Source organism: Meriones unguiculatus, chromosome 17 (assembly GCF_030254825.1).
Source record: "Meriones unguiculatus strain TT.TT164.6M chromosome 17, Bangor_MerUng_6.1, whole genome shotgun sequence".
In the NCBI taxonomy this organism is placed as follows: Eukaryota; Metazoa; Chordata; class Mammalia; order Rodentia; family Muridae; genus Meriones; species Meriones unguiculatus.
In genome coordinates, this window is record NC_083364.1 from 84,387,607 (window position 1) to 84,410,650 (window position 23,044).

Genomic DNA, 23,044 nt, shown 5'->3' on the forward strand with positions numbered 1-23,044 from the left:
ATACCATCAGAGCAAACTGCATATTTTCCCCTTGAAAGCACCCTGCTCAAGTTCTAACTCCTTTAAAAGTAATACTAAGAATTAGATACATTCCTCTAGATATGTAAAATAAAATAAATTAGTTTAGAAATACAAAAATGTTTTTATATCACTACCACATTAATATATAGATGGGATTTTTACATAAGTGTATAACTAATCATTTTCCATTCTTATATTTGTGTAAGTTTTCATGTGTCCTCACACCAAAAAAAATGTTTTTTTTTTCCTTAAGAGATACTTTCAATCATGTTTCACATAGCTAATTGCATGCATTCTTGCTTAAATATTGCATTTTGTTTCAACTTATTTGAACTGGCTGAATACATTACACAGACAATTTGAAACTTGGAAAGCATACACAAGTATCTATGGAGAGACTGGGAGGGAATTAGCCCAAATAGGAATTATTAAAATAGATAATATGGGATTTGGGGCTGAGAGGTAACAAACTAGATTAAGGGATAATATTTTCCCAGCCCTGGGTAAAATAAGGCTTATTAAAATACAGCAGGTATCTGTGTCTTTTATTGTTTGACAGTGGGTTAAATAAAACCATTGTAGTAATTATAGACTTTTAATAATAAACATTATTAGCAATTTATATTTACTACAACAAGGTCTAAGTGGTTCGCATTCCCAGTTAGAAACCTTTGGTGAAATCTAATCTTACATTTGCAACTGTTCATCAACTGGATATTGTCTCTGAGTTAGGGATGAAGGCTTGTGTCCATTTCTCCTCTTGGTGCTTCTACCCCATCAGGCCTAGACCTGTGAATGTTCTGTGCACATTGCCAGTCTCTGTGGAGTCTTATGTGCATTAATTAGCTGTATTTAGAAAGCCTGTTTCCTTGATGCTTTCCATCCTCTCTGGCTCTTCTAATCTTTCTGCCTCCTCTTAAGCAGAGTTACCCGACTTTGGAAGGGACGAATTTGATGGAAACATCCCATGTGTTCCAAAAGCTCGCATTCTGTGTGTACATTTTAGTTGTGGGTCTCTGATTAGTTCTTAAACTTCCTACCAGCAAGAGAAAACTTCTCTGGTGATGTCAGAGTGAGATGTTGACCTATTGTTACAACAGAGGGTCCTTTAGTAGTCTTTCTTTTTTTTATTTTTATTTTTCTTTATTAAGTACACTTTACTGACTTTGTATCCCCTCCGTGGTTACCTCCCTCCTCCCATGCCAATCCCCCCCTTCCTCCACCCTCTGCCTGCATGCCCCTCCCCAAGTCCACTGATAGGGGAGAACTTCTTTTCCTTACTTCTGATCCTACTCAATTAGGTCTCATCAGGAGTGGCTGCATTGTCTTGTTCTGTGGCCTGATAATGCTGCTTCCCCCTCAGGGGGAGGTAATTAAAGAGCAGGCCAATCAGTTCATGTCAGAGACAGTCCCTGTTCCTATTACAATGGAACCCACTTAAGTACTGAACTGCCATGGGCTACATCTGTGCAGGGGTCTTAGGTTATCTCCATGCATAGTCCTTGGTTGGAATAGCAGTCTCAGGAAAGACCCCTGCATTTGCTCAACCATGTAGCAGCCTTATTTGTAATAGCCAGAAGCTGGAAACAGCCCAGATACTCCTCAGTGGAGGAATGGATGCACAAATTATGGTATATCTACACAATGGAATATTACTCAGCAATAAAAACAAAAAAACAAGGAAATCATGAAATTTTCAGGTAAATGGTGGGATTTGGAAAAGATCATCCGGAGTGAGCTATCCCAGAAGCAGAAAGATGCACATGGTATATACTCACTCATTTAGACATATAATATAGGATAAACCTACTAAAATCTGTACACCTAAAGAAACTAATCAAGAGGGAGGACTCTTGCTAAAATGCTCAATTCCTATCCAGAAAGGTAAAGAGGATGGACATCAGAAGAAGGAGAAAAGAGAGAACAAGTCAGGAGCCTGACACAGAGGACCTCTGAAAAGCTCTGCCCTGCAGACTATCAATGTAGATATTGAGACTTATGGACAACCTTTAGGCAGAGTGCAGGGAATCTTAGGAAAGAAGTGGGAAATAATAAGATCTGGAGAGGAAAGGAACTCCATAAGGAGAGCAACAGAGCCTTAAGTAGTCTTTCTATTGCCACATTCTTTTACCAGAACAGTAGTAATTGGTTTTCACCTAGACCCATGACCTATCTAGTCTTAGGTCCATGGACACCTGAGCAGTGTCAGAGATAGGTTCTGATTCATAGACTGGGCCTTAAATCCAATCAGATATTGGCTGGTTAATCCCACATGCTGTGTGCCATTATTGCACCGGCATATGCTTCAGGCAGGTCATATTGTACATAGAAGAGTTTAAGCACGGTTACTATTTACATTTCTCCTTTAGTAAGTACAGAGTAACTTCTTGTAAAGGAAATTTTGGTTCTGTGTAAACTCAGTTATGTTATGTAAATATGTTTTTTGTTTTATAGTTGGGCTATAGTTTGTCCACACATGTTAATTGTCTCATGCAGAGTGTGATCTTTGCCAGCTGGTAATGCCCTTCCAAGTAAGGCACAGAGAGGTGTGGTCTAGTATTCTGAGAGTATAAATATAAGAGCGAGAAAGAGAAGAGGATGTGCCTGTGGAGCTATTCGGTGTGGCATTCAGTGTGACATGTAGCAGTGTGGAGAGACTAGAGACCAGAGATGTTATGGCTGTTGGAGCAGACAGACGGAGAGAAACGTTTTGTGGCACAGCAGCATGGAGGAACCTGCTAGCTGTGTCTGTGGTTGATAGAGATTGGTATAGAGCCCTCAAAGAACCCCTTAACCCTAAATAGCCTGGATAAATAAAGGAGTCTGCCCCCCCACTTACCTTTTCTCTCTCCTACTTAAGGTTGGGAGTTTGGTGGGAGAGAGGTAGAGGCCTAAACACCCAAATAAAGTTAAAAAAGAAAGAAAGAGAGAGAGAGAGAGAGAGAGAGAGAGAGAGAGAGAGAGAGAGAGAGAGAGAGAAAGAAAGAAAGAAAGAAAGAAAGAAAGAAAGAAAGAAAGAAAGAAAGAAAGAAAGAAAGCTACAAGAGGCTTTCTGCTACATTGTCCAGGACCAGTAACGCTCATGCGTGGGGAGTGGAAGCTCTATATAGGCACCAGCTTGACCTCTCAATGAGTTATGTCGGCATTGTCTACAGCAATACGAACTTGCTGTCCATATGTGGAGAGCAACCAGCAGATTTTCCAACAGCTTTCATTTTAGGAAGCATGGGGAGATTTAGATGTAACACATTCCAGGAACTTGAAGCTTCATTTGATGGTAAGAGATGTCCAGTTGGGAATTAATCTCCCCAACTATTTGGCAATTGTACTTAGGTCACCTTCACATTGTATGTATTTTGAGAAGCTTCTGGTAGTATATTAACTTTCAAGATGACAGCTAAAAAGGCCCTTAGTTTTAGCTGTCCTTACAAATATGTCCTCTCTCTGCCTGCTGTTCCCTCCTCCTCCACATTTGATCCACCAGGCCCAATCTCACTTGTCCATCAGCCATCCATAACTATTCTATTTCCCCTTGCTAAAGTAATCCAATATTCCTCTCCGCCCCTTTTTATGCTCTCAATATGTGGTCAAATAGATTAAAGCCTGCTTATAGAAATCTTTTTTTTTTTCTTTTTACATCAAAAGTGGAAATTTGTTTTGGAATCAATTATGTGTGACCATGACCCAGGTTACAACAAATTCCATATTCTAATTTAGTAACAGTTTAAGGAAGCTTTATAACAGAACAAATAAAATCATAAATCAAGACACTTTTGAAATATGTTGATGGAAATATCTAGTTAATAGATTAAAGTAAAGCAGTAATATTTCTGGAACATGCTTTCAGTGCTATCTAATGTCATTCCTATCCTTTTGGTTGGTAGTTGTTAATTAAAAGTTAAGTTAATACTAACAGACAACACAGCCCTGAGTGAATAAATACAGTATTTGTGTTTGGGATTCTGACAGACTTCGTTTGGTATAATTTTTCTTTCTTTCTTTCTTTCTTTCTTTCTTTCTTTCTTTCTTTCTTTCTTTCTTTCTTTCTTTCTTTCTTTTTTCTTTCTTTCTTTCTTCTTTCTTTCTTTTTTCCATTTACCTGAATAGTCCATGATCTCATTCTTAAGAGTTTTGTAATGTGCCACTGTGTAAAGTTACCATCTTTTCTTTATTCACTCATCCATTGATAGACAACTACTTTTTCCAATTTCTGGGTATCATAAATACAGCATCAATGAACATGGTTGAGCAAGTATTTCAGTAGAAACATGGAGAGTCCTAAGGGTCATATAACTGGATTTTGAAATAGATCTATCCTCACCTTCCTGAGGAACTGCCAAACTGATTTCCACAGAATAGAATGTCTTTACACTCCCTTACATTCTACCCTTTCCAACATGAGCTATTTTTGCTTTATTGACCTTGGCCTTTCTGACTACTCTAAGATGAAGTTTCTAGGTAGTTTTGAAGCATCATTTAGAATTAACATATAAATTATATATGTATAATATCAGGATATCTCTCTGAAGTAGAAATCATCTCCCTTGTTTCATCCCTCCATTTCCTCTCTCTCCCTCACTCCATTTCTCTTCCTTCCTTCCTTCTTTCCTTCCTTCCCTCCCTCCCTCCTTTCTTCCTTCCTTCCTTCCTTATTCCCCTTTCTTAATTACTAATCTTGCTAATGTGTAGTTCTTACTGGCTACACCTTGCAATGATGCTGATGTTACAGGCATGAGGGAACATGTCTGATTTTATATGGATATTAGAAATTTAACCTCACACCCTTATACGTGCAGACCAAGCACCCAATGGGCCATCTTTCTTTCCCTAGATATATTTGTTTGTTTGTTTTTTTAAATGCTGCGAATAGTAGCTAATAATTTTCTCTGCGATATGTACTCTGTTGATACAACATGATCATATCAAGCATTAAATACTTAATTAAAGCACCAATTACTTGTCACAGTACTGTACTATAGTTATTTTAGATAGACAGTGACTTTTTAAAATCTGGGGACAGAGTTCTATGCTGTTGTCCATGGAATGGAGCAAACCACATAATATCAATTAAGAGATGTGCTTGCATTACCTTCCTGATCTTGCCCCAAAGGTCTATACTACCTCATCAAAGTCAAGCTGAACATGTTCTGTTATTCATAATATATCTTCTGACAAATATACATGGCTTTTCAAGAACAGAGCTGTTTATGACATACTATATGATTCAAGCAAGTCTTTTATAATTTTTATTTTTATATTAATCACAGGTTATCCCAGCCATAGTCCCCTCTCTTATTCCCTCCCTCATCTACTCCCTGTGCCTCTCTAAGTCCACGGATAGGGGAGGTCCTCCTCCCCTTCCATCTCACCCTAGTTTATCAGGTCTCATCAGGACTGGCTGCAATGGTCTCCTCTGTGGCCTACCAAGGCTGCTCCTCCCTTTAAGTCAAGCAATTCTTTTAAACAAAATTTTTAACTACTTTAATGAAACTGGGCTTTAGAATTTGATATGCCAAACTTAGATTGTTGTATTTTTGTAAAAAAAAAAAAAAAAAGAATCATTTCATACATTGCTATGGCCATCTCTGCTTCTAGTTTCCTACATGTGAAATTTTAATTAGATAATGAAATAGAAAAATAAATATCAATGAAATATTATATATGTGTATCACCAAACTCACATGTATACACACAGATCTATATATTTCTATACTTCCATAAACTAAAATAATAAAATATAAAAATTGTTTCCTAGTTTATTATTACATTTTAAATTATTTATTGAGATTATAATATAATTATATCATACTATAACCTTCCTCCCCTTTCCTCCATCAAACACTTCCCAGAGAACCACCTGCCCCCTCTCCTCCAAATCCATGTCCTCTTTTAAATTGTTGTTGCACACACATCCTTGTATATGTTTTCATGAACATATAAATGATTTTACGCAGGTCATATAATGTTTGTTGTATGTATCATGTTTTTTTTTTTAAGAGAAAGGGAGAGCATCAACATGGAAACTGGTTACTTCACTATGGAAGCTCATGAAATGTCATAAATTATCTTAAAACTAAAACAAAAGAAGTGTAGAATTCTATTCCTTTAAAGTTTTTCTTCTTTTCTTTCTTTTAAGATGTGTTTCCAGGTTTTAATCTCTAACAGTATTCAGAAAGCACTGTATTACATTTACTTGCCAAATTGATTTAACTTTTAAGCAATCCTTAGATTCAAAAAGGATTCGGTATTCTGCTGACTTCAGCTAAATGTTATTCTCATAAATCAGCAAAGCACATTTATAAATCATGTGAAAGAAAGTACCTGCAATTTATACAGCTGCTAAAATTATATCATTAGTGACTGTATATGAACTCAATTTAAGTGACTTAATATAATGAGAGGTTTCTGTGCTATAATATCTTAAAAATACAAGATTGACATTTACAGTATTAAAGGATCATGTGAACTGTGAAGAATATTAAGAATACATTAGTAATTACAAGATATGTTCTGTTTTGAATAGTTGTGTGTTTATTTTTTCATTTTACTGTGTTTTGATGGTTTCCTTGGCTTATCTTGCATATTTTAATCATATTCATCCATTCTTCTTTCTCATATCTTTTTTTTTTCTCTTTCTCAAACTCTTACTCTCAACAAGCATCAACTCCTCACTTTTTGTTTAGTCCTCTGAGTTCCCTCATGCTTGATCACACCTAGGAGTCTAGTTAATATAGAAAGGTTAACTTACCAGTGGTGATATCACTGAGGAAAATGGGATTTCCCCCAAACTACCAATAACTGTCAATAGTCTCTCAGAGGGTTAGGTCCTTATTGTTTCCTTCCCTTCCAACATAAATTGCTGAACTGACCAATTTTGTACTCTGTCATCTGAGAAACAAAAGAGTCTATCTCTACCCTGATGCTGTGCACACCTTTGAAATTCATATCACCCATCCTAATCTGTGGAATAGTAAAACAGACTCACTATGGAAAGGCTTTTCACTCAGAAAAGCAAACAGACAAACAAACAAACAAACAAAAAAAAACCGCATTGCACTTTTATAAGCTTATTTATTTACGCTTATATAAAGATATACTTATTAAAATTTTAGTGTTTAGCCTGTAAGTATGTTAGTAATGTGCACTGTTTGGGGAGGCAAGTAAAATGTCTCAGATGCCCTGAAACTGGAGTTAGAGGTAGTCATGAGACATGATGTGGGCATGAGTCCAGACTATCAGGGCTTAACCACTGAACTGTCTCCCCAGCTCTTTACTAATACTTTACTTTTGTCACCTGTTACCCAGTATTATTTTCATCTATTAACTGTATATTAAAATAAAACCACATTTTTGTTAATAAATTAACCACCTCTTTATTAAATCTTTATTAATAAGTAGGAATTAAATGAGATACATACTAAAATTTGATATTGTGCATGTTCAATATTTTTTTCATTATCTATTGTCTAAATATAATGGAAAGACTTATATATCAGACAAAATAAATATTTTTAAGTATTTATTTTTATTTATTTAGCTCTTAAGGCTAAAAAACAAAGTAAGCCCAACTTGGGAGATAAAAATAACTAAAATACACTCTTTAAAATTCTGTAGTGTTCGAGTCGGAAATTATAGTATGGGCATCTTCCAATGTCTTTGCGAGAGAATGACCTGTACTATTTCTCTAAGATTTCTGCCATACTTTGGGGACTTGTTATTCTTTGTGCCTTGAAGGGACTTGAAACTCCTTGTCCCCTCGCCCCCACCGCACCATTTGTAAATGATCACTTGGGGTTTATCAGTGCTAGTGTGTCTATGACTGCAGCTCTGAAAGTGCACCAACATTATGTAACAATACACAGTAAGTATGCCAACACTGCTTGATGTCATATAAAAACAATGTTTCCCAATAAGGTCACTTCCACAGGCAATTGGAAATGTTTTGTTAGAAGCATGGTTTGAATTTCAAGCTACAATGTTTTTAATCCTATGAAGCATATTGTAAGGGAAGCCTGACTTCCACTTACATAAATACTTGGCCTATTGATTTATAAACAGTTAAACAATCAGAAATCTAAGAAGCTTTTTATCTTTGTATTATGTAGAATGTTGTTTCTAATTGATTCATATTTGTAACACACATGTGATTATGAAAGAAAACACTTTAAAAGTGACTTTAAGATGAGTTATTTATGAAGGTTTAAAGTATACAGGATGCATTAAATATTTTAGAAGCTAAAAGTTTGTCATTTTCTCAGTATTTGATGGAAAGGAAAGAAAACATTCTTCCCCACTTTGATATATTGTGTCCTTCGAAACAGCAGTGAGGTGAACCATTAAAAAGTAAAACACTCCACTGAGCTGAAAAACAAACTCTGATTGGGAAAGCTAATGCCTCAGGAAAAAGCAGGGTTTGCAATCTCTGTTTTCATGTCTCCCATGTCTTTGATGGATGGTAAAAACAGCTAAGAAGCTGAACTTTAAACAAAGCACCACAGTGACTTAAAAGCCATTACCTGTTGCATATCAACTGAAGTTGTAAAGAATTCACCAAAATGCATGAAAAATGTCAAGTATCAGTATGGTAAGAAAAGTAAACTCATTAAACATACCATACTGTACTTTATTTCCTCTTGGAAAATTAGATACGTTGATAAGCTATCAATATATTTGACAAAATATATTTTGTCAAAATATATGTACTTGAATTACAGATAAGTTGCTATTTTCTACGTTCTCTAACCAAAATTTAATTTTATAATAATAAGAGAATTATAAATATGCATTTAATATTTATTTTAGCTATTTGTTGTATCATGCTAATCTCGGTGTATGTATACACAAAATTCACAATAGGTAATTTATTAATGAAATATAATATCTTCTAGAATGTGTTGGCTAGAAATAATGAGTCAAGAGACATTTATATTTTTTATGTTTAACATTTTAAAATTCTTATTTATTTATTTATTACAATTTATTTACTTTGTGTCACTGCTGCTGCTTCCTCCCAAGTCTCCTTCCAGCCTAACCCACCATCCATCCCTCTTCTCCCCCTATGCTCTTTCCCTAGTCCCCTGATAGGGGAGGTCCTACTCCCTTTCTATCTGACCCAAGCCTATCAGGTCTCATCAAGCCTGGCTGCATCATCTTCCTCTGTGGCCTGACAAGGCTGCACTCCCCAGTGGGAGGTGAGCAAAGAGCAGCCACTGAGTTCATGTCAGAGAAAGCCCCTGCTCCCCTTATTAGTACCCACTTGGAAACTGAGCAGCCTATGGGCTTCCTGTGTGGGGAGGTTCTAGGTCCTCTCCATGCATGGTCCTTGGTTGGAGCATAGGTCTCTGAGGTTCTCTTGGGCCCAGATTTTTTGACACTGTTGGTGTCCTTGTGAAACTCCTGTCCCATCCAGGTCTTTCTATCTCCCTGCATTCAGGAAAGCTTATGGACATATATGTTTTGAATCACAAATTTGGTCTTAGAATATGAGGCCATGACTCTGTGTGGCTTACTTAAACATAGCACTAATATAAGAATTAGAGCAATTTAAATGGGAATATAAATGTCATAAAGGACATGAAAAGAAAGGAGTATTAAGTAAAGTAAATGGAGCAGACCTAGGTGGAGAAGTAGATATGAGAAAGCTGTGACGAATGAATCTGAATCAGAGTTTCCTGGTGGAGCCAATCGAATAAAAAAGATGGAAACATAAAATGAGGATGGAAGAAACAGAAGAAAACATCACAAAGAGAGCAGACATCAGTTTATATTTTTAAAAGCATCTTAAATCTGTGCTTTTATCTTTGAAAATCCAAAATAGAAAGGCTTAGCATTTTCTGTCTTGCTTACACAAGCAGTTTTGGTGGCTGTAATGAAACTATGTTTTATGGGGCAATAAACAGTATATAAAGATCTATTGGAAACTGTAGAATAGATCCTAGAGAGTACTAATAGTAGACTATATGACCAGAGTAGATATTGAGAGGTTTGGAGTCACACTTTATAGATATGCTAGCTATCATGTTCTGACAGAATAGATGCAGGAGAGGTGAAAGGACAAATGTTTCTATATATATTCATGTTTGCATATGTGTGAGAGAGATACAAAAGAGGCTAGTTGGATCCAAGGATCACAGGAGCAAGGGATAAAAGAAAACAAAAGAGAATAATCATGGTTACCTTTCTATACTAAAATACTAGAACCGCTCACACCATCCCTAAATATTATCAGTTGAGGAAGGGAAAATGAACCATATCAAAGAAGTTTATATAACGTTTTAAAGTTTATACTACAAAAAGTTGAGTCAAATATACAAGTTACTTAAAGAAATCTAGGATTTAATAATATAGAATATATCTTGAAAGCAGGCCAGCAGAAGCATACACCCATACAAAATGTCTGTTACCATCCAAGACATGGGGAAAAGAGGTAATAATCAAGTACATACATACATGTACAGATCTGGGATCAATTAATAGATGAGATGTGTTATCTATCAGTACCACAAGGTGGACTAAAAAGACTACATGAAATATGAGAAAGGACTGAAAACATTGGTTATTGAAATACCATATCCCATACAGTAGCAAAATTAGTTCATAAAACCCAATAGTAGGAAAATAGTACTATTATATAGTCCTTTTTTCTTTTATTATTATACTTTTTATTAAAATTTTGTAAAATTTGTACAGGAGTAGAGTTTTTTTTTTTCATATGAACCTCTTCTTTCACTATCTAATTTCTTGCATGTCCCTCCCCAAAATCTTTCTCTCAAACTGATATCCTCTTCTTCATGTTTGTGTGTATGTGTGTATCTGTGTGTGTGCATGCATGTGTGTGTGAGAGGGAAATAGAGAGAGAAGAGAGAGTGATAACTGTATGCACGTGAGTACGGTCTGTTCAGGGTATGTGCAGGCAATCATAGCTGTTAGCGTGCAGCGGTGCCATGTGCAGCAGATACTGTTTCTCCCAATACTCCTGATTTTTTTTAAATTTTTATTTTAATTTAATTTTTTATCATTATTAGTTACAATTTATTAACTCTGTATCCCAGCTGTATCCCGCTCACTCCCTCATTCCCTCCCAATCCTCCCTCCCTCCCTATTCTCCTCCCTGCCCCTTTCAAAGTCTACTGATAGAGGAGGACCTCCTCCCCTTTCATCTGACCCTGTTTTATCAGGTATCATCAGGATTGGCTGCAAAGTCCTCCTCTGTGGCCTAGAAGGACTGCTCCTCCCTTGGGTGGGGTGGGGACTGGAAGTCAATGAGCCTGCCATTGAGTTCCTGTCAGAAATAGTCCCTGTTCCCCTTACTATGGGAAACTAATTGGTTACTGGGCTATCACGGACTACATCCGAGCAGAGGTTCTAGGTTATATCCATACATGGTCCTTGGTAGGGTGTCAGTCTCATAGAAGACCCCAGTGTCCAGATATATTTGGTCCTTGTGGAGCTCCTATCCTTTCCACACCATATTAACTCCCCCTTCTTTCATATGATTCCCTGCACTCTGCCGAAGGTTTGGTTATGAGTCTTAGTATCTGCTTTGATACAATGCTAGGTAGAGTCTTTCAGAGGCCCTCTGCAGTAGGCTCCTGACCTCCCATTTGTCTTTCTAAGTGAGGATTGATAATTTTACCCCGGGTTTGCTTTCTTGTTTATCTTCTTTAGGTGTATAGATTTCATTATGTTTATCATATCTTATAGGTCTATATACACGAATATATACCATGTTTCTCTTTCTCCTTCTGGGATACCTCACTCAGAATGATCTTTTCTAGATCCCACCATTTGCCTGCAAATTTCATGATTTCCTTGTTTTTGATTTCTGAGTAGTATTCCATTGTGTAAAAATACCACAATTTCTGTATCCATTCATCCGTTGATGGACATATGGGTTGTTTCCAGGTTCTGGCTATTAGGAATAAAGCTGCTACAAACATGGTTGAGCAAATGTCCTTGTGTACTTGAGCAAATTTTGCGTATATACCTAGCAGTGGTATAGCTGGGTCTTGAAGAACTATTCCTAATTGTCTGAGAAAGCGCCAGATTGACTTCCAACATGGTTGTAGCAGTTTACATTCAAACCAGCAATGGAGGAGGGTTCCCGTTTTCTTTCTCCAGCATGTGTTGTCATTTGAGTTTTTGATTTTAGCCATTTTGATGGGTGTAAGGTGAAATCTCAGGGTCATTTTGATTTGCATCTCCCTGATGGCTAAGGATGTTGAGTGTCTCTTTAAGTGTTTCTCTGCCATTTTATATTTCTCTACAGAGAATTCTCTGTTTAGCTCAATACACCATTTTTTAATTTTGTTACTTGATTTATTGCTTTTTAACTTCTTTAGTTCTAACTTAAATCAATCCCACTGAAATCAGGGACAAGACAAGGCTGTGCACTCTCTCCATATCTCTTCAACATAGTACTTGAAGTCCTAGCTAAAGCAATAAGACAACTAAAAGAGATTAAGGGGATACAAATTGGAAAGGAAGAGGTCAACGTATCACTATTTGCGCATGATATGATAGTATATGTGAGCGACCCCAAAAATTCAACCAGAGAAATCCTTCAGGTGATAAACACCTTCAGCAAAGTGGCAGGGTACAAAATCAACTCAAAAATATCAGAAGCCCTCCAGTATACCAAAGACCAAAGGGCGAGAAAGAAATCAGGGTAACAACACCCTTCACAATAGCCACTAATAACATAAAGTACCTTGGGGTGACACTAACCAAGCAAATGAAAGACCTGTTTGAGGAAAACTTCAAGTCTCTGAAGAAAGAAATTAAAGAAGATATAAGAAGATGGAAAGATCTCCCATGCTCATGTATTGGTAGGATTAACATTGTGAAAATGGCCACCCTGCCAAAAGCAATCTACAGATTCAATACAGTTCCCATCAAAATACCAACTCCATTCTTTACAGATCCTGAAAAAAGATTCTCCGCTTCATATGGAAAAACAATAAATCCAGAATCTCCAAAATGATCCTGTACAACAACAGATCATCTGGAGGTATCTCCATCCCTGATCTCAAGCTGTACTACAGAGCAATAGTAATGAAAACTGCATGGTATTAGCAGAGAAACAGAAAGGACGATCAATGTAACTGAATAGAAGACCTAGAAATAAACCCACACACATATTAGTACTTGATTTTTGACAAGGAAGCCAAAACCATACAATGGAAAAAAGAAGCATCTTCAACAAAAGGTGCTAGTCCAACTGGATGTCTACATGCAGAAAAATGAAAATAGATCCATATTTATCACCGTGCACAATACTAAAGTCCAAGTGTATCAAAGTCCTCAACATAAAAACAGATGCTCTAAATCATTTAGAAGAAAAAGAGGGGAACAGCCTAGAACTCATTGGCACAGGAGAAAACTTCCTGAACAGAACACCAACAGCACAGGCTGTAAGAGCAGTTTCATGGGACCTCATGAAACTGAAAAGCTTCTGTAAAGCAAAATACACTGTCATCAGAACAAAACGACAGCCTAAAGACTGGGAAGGGATCTTATGTTCACCTGCTCATGAGCAATCAAAACTCATCAACACTTTTCACTAGAAATTTCAGCATAGGCAGAGATTCTGGGTTCCTGACAGAATTAAGCATACACGCACAGTGACTGAAGAAATTCATTTAAAAAAATCCCTTCAAATAAGAGCCATAGATGGAATTTGAATAAATATAAACTTACAGCTATACAATATATCATTGAAAACCTAAATGCAAATAAGATCATCTGATTGAAACTAAATAAAAAACAGAATCAGTTCATTTCAATTTGTTTATGAAAAATAAAGAATTCTAAAGGAAATCAAGTAACAATATGACAGGAATAAATGAAAAAAAATATAAGTTTCTAGAATTTAATACCTGCATTACACATGTGCTGGAATACACCTCCATTTCTATGAAAATCTTTCTAGCTAAAAGAAGAAACCCTCAATCATGAAATGTCTAAAATGCATTCTCCTGAAGAATATATCTATAAAGAAGCCATCAAAATATTCTGACTACACTGGACTGGGTAAATCAACTTACGTGGTACAAATTATGCAGGCTTTGGTTGCTCATAGGTAAGGTACTTGAAGGTGGCAAGGTTTACTTCTGGATGCAGTAACAGGTCTGTGGCAAGGAAGAAAGTGGAATAAAGCCTTTATGAGCAGGACAATGTGGTTTCATTCCCAAAATAAGAGTAAAAGTTTTTCCAACTCAAGTCAGAGTATTCAAACTGATTTTGACAGTTTATTGGCAAAAGGAAAATAACTTTCAATAAGATATCTGCTGTAGAGATATAAAGCAGAAAAATCATGTGAATGGAAATGATAGTAATCAAATAGTTCAGATTATATTGATTTAATTATTGCTTTTACAGATCCAAGGTCATAGTTTGTGAAGGCTTAACTTTCATAAATGATCATAAGGGACTCTCATAGGTTTGTTTATGTGATAAAATAGAATGAGTATGAATTGATCTGGTTCTAATTTATATAGACTGAGAAATTTTGGCAATTTTGGAAGAGACGATTTAGGAAGAGATGGTATGTCAGTCAAGATATTGTACAAATAACTGGCTGGGATTAAAATACATTATAAGTCGTTTATGATTCCTACCGCTAACAAATTTCATTGTCCGCAATTTAAATGTCGGGAAGCCTTGACATATATTTACTCAGAATTTGGAAGATAGTAGAAACAGTGAACATGCTCTAGAATCTGCTTTGTAAGAGTTTCTGTAAACATAGGATTTATCTCAGTAATAGAGAGGGATTTGAAGAGATAAAAGGAGAGGGAGAAAGTGTGAGGGACAGGAGGAGGAGAAGGTCTTCAGAAGCTAAGGCAGCCTTCATCCATAGCACACTCTACTGGTTCCTTTGACACAGAGCTTCAGTAATTCGACCAACCTTTGTCAGACTCCCATGCCTTGTTGGGTTGTAGACCTATGCCACTAAGACTTGTTTCCAGATGGTTAGTTCTTTTATAATTTATCATCATCATCATTTTTACAATTTATTCAATTTGTATCCCTGCTGTGGCCCCCTCCCTCAACTCCTCTCAATCCTACCCTCCCTCTCTGTTCTCCTCCTATGCCCCTCTAGTTCACTGATAGCTGAGGTCTTCCTCCCCTTCTATTTGACCCAAGCCTATCAGGTCTCATCAGGAATGGATACATTGTCTTCCTAGGTGGCCTGGCAAGGCTGTAACCCCCAGGGGTAAGTGATCAGAGAGCCTGTCACTGAGTTCATGAGTTTTTGTAATATAAAATTTCTGAAGAGTCTTTTTTTTTTTTAATTTTAGTTTTTTTTTTTTTTTTTTTTTTCTCATCAGTTACATTTTATTAACTCTGTATCCCAGCCGTGTCCAGATCCCTCATTCCCTCCCAGGCCCTCCCTCCCTCCCTCATCTCCACCGTGCACCTTTCCAAGTCCACTGATGGGGGGGACCTCCTCCCCATTCATCTGACCCTGTTTTATCAGGTATCTTCAGGACTGGCTGCAAAGCGCTCCTCTGTGGTCTAACAGGACTGCTCCTCCCTTGAGGAGTGGGGAGGCCAAAGAGCCAGTCATTGAGTTCCTGTTAGAAATAGTCCTTGTTCCCCTCACTTTGGGAAACCAATTGGTTACAGAGCTACCACAGGCTACATCTGAGCGGAGGTTCTAGGTTATATGCATACATGGTCCTTGGTTGAATGTCAGTCTCAGAAAAGACCCTGTGCCCAGATATATTTGGTCCTTGTGGAGCTCCTATCCTTTCCCCATCAGACTAACTCCCCTTCTTTCTTATGATTCCCTGTACTCTGCCAAAGGTTTGGTCATGAGTCTTTGCTTTGAAAACACTGCTAGTTAGAGTCTTTCAGATGCGCTCAGTAGACTCCTGTCATACGTTCAATGCACATCCCATCTGTCTTTCTAAACGAGGATTGATCATCTTACCCCATGTCCGCTCTATTGATTATCTTTTTTAGGTGTATAGATTTCATTACATTTATCATATCTTATAGGTCTATATAAGTGAGTATATACCGTGTTTTTCTTTTTCCTTCTGGGATATTTCACTCAGAATGATCTTTTCTAGATCCCATCATTTGCCTGCAAATTTCATGATTTCCTCCTTTTTGATTGCTGAGTAGTATTCCATTGTATAAAAATACCACAATTTCTGTACCCATTCCTTAGTTGATGGACATCTGGATTGTTTCCAGGTTCTGGCTATTATAAATAAAGCTGCTATAAACATGGTTGAGCAAGTATCCCTTTTATGTACTTGAGCAAAGTTTGGCTATATACCTAGCAGTGGTATAGCTGGGTCTTGAGGAAGCACTATTCATAATTGTCTTAGAAAGTGCCAGATAGATTTCTAGAGTGGTTGTACCAGTTTACATTCCCACCATCAGTGGAGGAGGGTTCCCCTTTCTCCACAACCTTTCCAGCATGTGTTGTCACCTGAGTTTTTCATCTTGGCCATTCTGATGGGTGATGGGTGTAAGGTCATATCTCAGGGTTGTTTTGATTTGCATTTTCCTGATAGCTAATGAAGATGAGCATTTCTTTAAGTGTTTTTCTGCCATTCGATATTCCTCTGTCGAGAATTCTCTGTTTAGCTCTGTTCCCCATTTTTTAATTGGGTTCCTTGGTTTGCTGCTTTTCAGCTTCTTTAGTTCTTTATATATACTGGATATTAGTCCTCTGTCAGATAAAGGGTTAGTGAAGATTCTTTCCCAATCTGTAGGCAGTCGTTTTGTTTTGATGACGGTGTCCTTTGCTTTACAGAAGTTTTTCAGTTTCATGAGGTCCCATTTATTGATTGTTGCTCTTAGAGCCTGTGCTGTTGGTGTTCTGTTCAGAAAGTTGTCTCCTGTGCCAATGAGTTCTTGAGTCTTAACCAATCATTGTATCAACTAAAGTATCTGGTTTTTTTTAAGCTTTTACATCATTGACTCACCAAAGCTAATGATTTATTTACCGAAGTAAATAGTTGCTCTTTTATCATTTTATTTTCTAATATTCTATTTTATTTACTTTAGCATGACAATTTCAAATGAAGTATTTTTGTTAAGTGATCCAGTTTGAGGTTAATCCTGCTGACATTTTAGTCAATACATTAGATTATAAATTAGTTAGTATCGCCTTGAAAGGAATGAAATGGCACCACTCATGTTTATGTGTTTTTTAAGTCTTACTTTCTTAGGAACTTTTTGTTTTCTGTTGTTTTTATTTTATGTTTCTCAGTTTGTTTCTTTGGATATATATCTTTGAACCTTGGATGCACAAGCTTCCATAAAACAAATACTCAGAATATCTAAAAGAGTAAGAGTCATTCATGGGACTATAATTAATGTCTGCTCATCCGCTTGACTTTGAGTTTGGTCTGCATTTGCACTCACTAGCAAAGAGAATCAACCTTTTTGTGTTGTCTTTGAAGGCAATATTATTTTATCTCACTTTAAATTATTTCTTTATCAAATATGTAAATATATGGAGAATTATTAGATTTGGTTTTCATTAAGAAAGACCATCAAGGTCAGGCTCCTTGACTCCCCCGCCCCCAGGGGAGGAGCAGTCCTGTTAGGTCACAGAGGAGGACTCTACAGCCAGCCCTGAAGATACCTGATAAAACAGGGTCAAATGAAAGGGGAGGAGGTCCTCCCCTATCAGTGGACTTGGAAAGGGGCAGGGAGGAGATCAGGGAGGGAGTGTGGGTTGGGGAGGGAATGAGGGAGTGGGATACAGCGGGGACACAGAGTTAACAAAATGTAACTAAAAAGAAAAATAAAATTAAAAAAAAGAAAGTCCATAACTGTCAACCATATCTAATGCTCAAATTTTACACTCATAAACAGTGACAGAAATCTTTACTCTGTCCTCAAGAGGATGTATTTATGATTTTTAATGCTTGAGTTACTCCGTCATGACTCTTGCCCAATTCATCCAGTGGAAATTTTCTGCACATACCATTACCATTATATAGAAATGGTCTATTAAAATGAACATAGATATCATAAAGCTCTGTAATTTTTCATTTTTCATTTTAATTTTATTTTTTATATTATTTACAATTTGTTCACATTGTATCCCAGCTGTAACCTCCTCCCTCATTCTATCCCAATCCCACTCGCTCTCCCTCATCTCCTTCCATGCCCCTTTCCAAGTCCACTGATAGGGGAGGTCCTCCTCCCCTTCCATCTGACCCTAGCTTATCAGGTCTCATCAGGACTGGCTGTATTGTCTTCCTCTGTGGCATAGCTGGGATACTCCCCCCTCTGGGGGAGGTGATTAAAGGATCCTCCAATGTGTTCATGTCAGAGACAGTCCCTGTTCCCATCACTAGGGAACCCATTTGGATACTGAGCTACCATGGGCTACATCTGAGCAGGGGTTCTAGGTTATATCCACTAATGGTCCTTGGTTGGAGTATCCGTCTCAGAAAAGACCCCTGTGCTCAGATTTTTTGGTTCTGTTGCTCTGTATTTTATGTGTGCATAATTAAACATTTAATAATATATCTTGATTTATATAATCATGGCATCATGTATTAAAGAATAATTAAGGGACTGGAGAGATGGCTCAGAGTCTAAGAGCACTAGCTGCACATCCAGGGTTCCAGGGGTTCAATTCCCAGAAACCACATGGTAGCTCACAACCATCAGTAATGAGATCCAGTGCTCTCTTCTGGCATGCAGGCATACATTCAGGCAGAACACTGCATATATAATAAATAAATAAATCTTAAAGAAACTTAAGTAAATACACACATGATATAATTAGGGATTTGGGGTACAAAGAATAACTTATTTGAATGTTTGTGTGTGTGTGTGTGTGTGTGTGTGTGTGTGGTTATATACATTACTTCCTCATAGAATTCTTGTTATTTCTTCTTTTGGATTTTATAAAATTATAGGATGGGCTTTTGAGAAGTGGGTTTCATGAGGAAGGAATATATAAGATTTACACATAAATGTAAGTGACTTTGCTCTCTGTTTTCTGGTATTCCTTTGGTTCAGCCAGTCTAATTTATGTTAAAGCTTTATCCCTCCACACCAAACCCGTCACTTGAACACAGCATTGACTGTGCTGTAACTTATTGCTTCTTGGCATGAGTTAGCTCCTAGGTTCTTTAACTTTTTCAAAATTAAAAGCCATCATGAATGCAATAGATAGAACCCTTTATATATAGTATATTTTATGACTTTTTTCTCAAGAAATTTACATCTTTATATAGAGTGATATACATATATCTCATTTTCAGATTTTCCTTCATGTGGCAAAAATAAATACTCAAAGTCTTACCTCAATCATATAAGTCATGAAATGTTTACAGCAAAGAATATAAAGTGTATATGTTATAATACATAGTAAAACAAATGATGCAGAAAAAATAATTCTATGTGTATATTAAAAATACCTGTTTTATAGGAACAACCAGTTTCTTCATTACTATTAACTACCATTCATTTTTAAAGTATTTTAAGTCTCTTTCAGCTCAGCATTTGATTGTAAATAATAAGTGTTTTAAGCTTTAAAACAATGATTATCTGTGCCACTAGTGTGTTAGTAGGGTTATTTCTTATATTGAAAAATGCCTCGTTCCACGATTGCCAAGATGTAGATTTGCAGCTATGTATGCCCGCTTCTCTCATTTAAAGTGAATTTAATGTCAGAAAAAAGCACGTGATTGACTATATTTATATTTAGCAGCAGCACGCACAAGTTATACTTTAGAAAATATATGAAAAACCTAAAGAACTTCAGGCATAAAAACTCGCTACAAACTAGAAGACATGCCTCAGCATGAAGATTATTAAGCATCAAAATTAGGTGTACATGAAGAGAATCATCCCTGGCTGCATTTTATCTCAAGGAGAACATCAATTGTGTGATTGTATTCTTCAGAGAAAATATCCTTTTGAGGATAGCTACTAGGGCAATGGATACTCTTAGGAGATTTAGCAGATTTTTGTAGTTCAGAAATTATTATAGCAGTTCTTCAGGTAAAAACTTTAGCTAACTCTTCTGTAACACACTCAGAATTAGTCTTAGCTTTCGAGAATTCAGACTAAGCTTAACACCTGACACTCTTTAATTCATTTTAAGAAAAGTCTTTCAGAGGCCCTCTATGGTAGGCTCCTGTCCTGTTTCTTGTTTTTTCCTACTTCCAATGTCCATTCCATTTGTCTATATAAGTGAGGATTGATCATCTTACCCTGAGTCCTCCTTTTTGTTTAGCTTCTTTAGGTGTACAGATTTTAGTATGTTTATCCTATCTTATAGGTCTAGTATATACTTATAAGTGAGTATATACCATGTGTGTCTTTCTGCTTCTGGGATACCTCACTCAGGATGATCTTTTTTAGATCCCACCATTTGCCTGCAAATTTCATGATTTTCTTCAAATGGGTTTTCCTAGTAAGGGGAACAGGGACAGTCTGTGACATGAACTCAGTGGCTGGCTCTTTGACCCCCCCTTCCCCCAAGGAAGGAGCAGCCTTGCTAGGCCACAGAGGAGGACATTGCGGCTAGTCCTGAAGAGACGTGATAGGCTATGGTCAGATGGAAGGAAAGGAGGACCTCCCCTATCAGTGGACTTAGAGATGGACAGGGAGGAGATGAAGGAGAGAGGGTGGGATTAGTAGGGAATGAGGGAGGGGACTACAGCTGGGATACAAAGTGAATAAACTGTAATTAATATAAAAAAATATTTAATAAAAAAAGAAAAGACTTCCTTGACTCTATTGGAGAAAAAGAAAGAACAATCCTTTGCTTTGGACATTCTAATCACTCTCATTGCAAAATAAGAAAATTTTTATTATCTTTTCTGTTGTTTAAACTTGTCATACATATTTTAGTATTACTTTTTCATTATGATTGCAAAAGCTGAATTAAAGCAAATTAGAGTGGCTGCTATATTGAATCCAATACTAAAATTCATGCTTCAAAAGCGATATGTAAATTTTGAGGCATTTATGATTGATGCCCTGTGCCTTTCTAGTTTAGAAATATGTCACAAATTACACTGTAGCAAATGGTGGGGAGAAAAATATGTTTTATTGTGCACCTTGATTTAGCGTTTGTAAAATGAGATGATAGGGTAAAATTATGGAGAAAATACATAGCTTTAAAAATTTAAAGATTTGAAATATTTGAGTACATGACATTTAGAACAAAACTTGTCAAAGGGGTGTCTTTTTAAGTTAATCATTGTGTAATTGCAATTGAAGAAGAAAGGGAAGTAACCTCCTCAAGTGAGGAGGTCCGCTCTTCTGCACCCATAGCTGCCTCAACAATTCAGGAGGTAGTGAAGGGCAGGGAGCTGGACCCTGAGGTTCTGTAGTGACCTATGCAGCCATGGAGGACGAGATGTCTGGGGATGTGACAGAAGCTCTCATCCTCCAGCTTTTTAGCCAGATTGGACCTTGTATAAACTGCAAAATGATTATGGATACAGCAGGAAGTAACCCACACTGATCTGTGGAATTTCATTTGCACCCTCATGCAACAGCAGCGCTGGGTGCTATGAATGGGAGGAAGAAAATGGGTTAAGGAAGTCAAGGTGAACTGGGCAACAACCCCCAGCAGTCAAAAGAAATATGTAAGCAGCAGTACTGTTGTCAGCACAGTGAGTTCACCAGATCATTTCCATCTGTTTGTTTGCGACCTCAGGCTAGAAATCTCAACTGAAGACATCAAAGCAGCTCTTGCACCATTTGGAAGAATTTCAGATGCCCTGTTGGTAAAAGACATGTCTATGGGGAAGTCTAAGGGATATGGCTTTGTCTCTGTTTTCAACAAATGGGATGCAGAAAATGCCATTCAGCAGATGGGTGGCCAATGGAAGACAAATCAGAACTAACTGGGCAACCTGAAAGCCTATAGCTCCAAAGAGCACATAGGAGTCTAACACCAAACAGCTGTCATATGATGAGGTTGTAAGTCAATCTAGCCCCAGCAACTGCACTGTGTACTGTGTGGGTGGGGGAGGGGTGACTTCCAGACTGACAGAAACATTGATGCATGAATTTTTTTTTTTCTCCATTTGGGGAAAGATTGGAAATTCGAGTCTTCCCAGATAAAGGATACTCATTTATTTGGTTCAATTCCCAAGAAAGTGCATCACATGTGATAGTTTCTGTTAATGGTACTACCATTGAAGGGCATGTGGTGAAATGTTACTGGGGCAAAGAGGCTCGTAATATGATAAATCCCGCACAACAGAAAAATCAAATTGGATATCCACCAGCATATGGTCAGTGGGGCCAATGTTGTGGAAATGCACGAAAGATTGGCCAGTATTTGCCAAATGTTTGGCAAGTACCTGCCTGTGGAATGTATGGCTAGCCATGGAGCCAGCAGGGATTCAATCACACTCGGTCTTTTGAAAGGTGGATGGGACCCAGTTACAGTGTGCAACTACCTCAAGGGTAGAATGGCAGCATGCTACCTAATCAGCCTGCTGAGTATCCAGTGTCAGGGTATGAAACCCAATTAAACCAGACCACAGAATGGAAGCCAGTGGCTTGAAGCCACAGGGAGGGTAGGAAAGCTGTTGTTTACTTAAAGATTTATCAAATCAATCAGTACAAATGCTATATAGAATGTATTTATTTAAAAGATTCAATTTTTAATCACGAAATTACTTTTCACCCATATTTTTTTTAAAAAGGAACAAGATGGTGGATATCTGCTAATTTTTGCATTCATTATCTTTTTAAGGTTTCTCAGATCCTTGTTTCAAAGTCAAATGTAGGAATTACTGCCAATTTAAAAAAAAAATAAGAGGCAGAAAATTGCACAATGTTGAACTTTTTTTCCACTGAAATACCATGCAGTTTTAGTTGGCGTTTCTGATGGTTTAAAACATGTAATATAGATGCAAAAAGAAAAGCCAAACTTGTGCAAAGTCTAAAAGTTCTTTATAACGTCCAGCCTATGCGCAGGTCTGTGTTAGGTTTAAAGAGTAGGCACCGTGTGAGCTATAACATCTCCACTGTCATCCCTTTGAAGTTTTAAGTGTTAACTATTAGT

General features: G+C 37.1%; 1 pseudogene; it reads left to right on the top strand.

Annotated features, from left to right (window-relative positions):
- The first annotated feature begins 21,367 nt into the window (after positions 1-21,367).
- Positions 21,368-21,912, top strand: LOC110541629 (cytotoxic granule associated RNA binding protein TIA1-like; annotated as a pseudogene).
- The last annotated feature ends 1,132 nt before the right edge of the window (positions 21,913-23,044 follow it).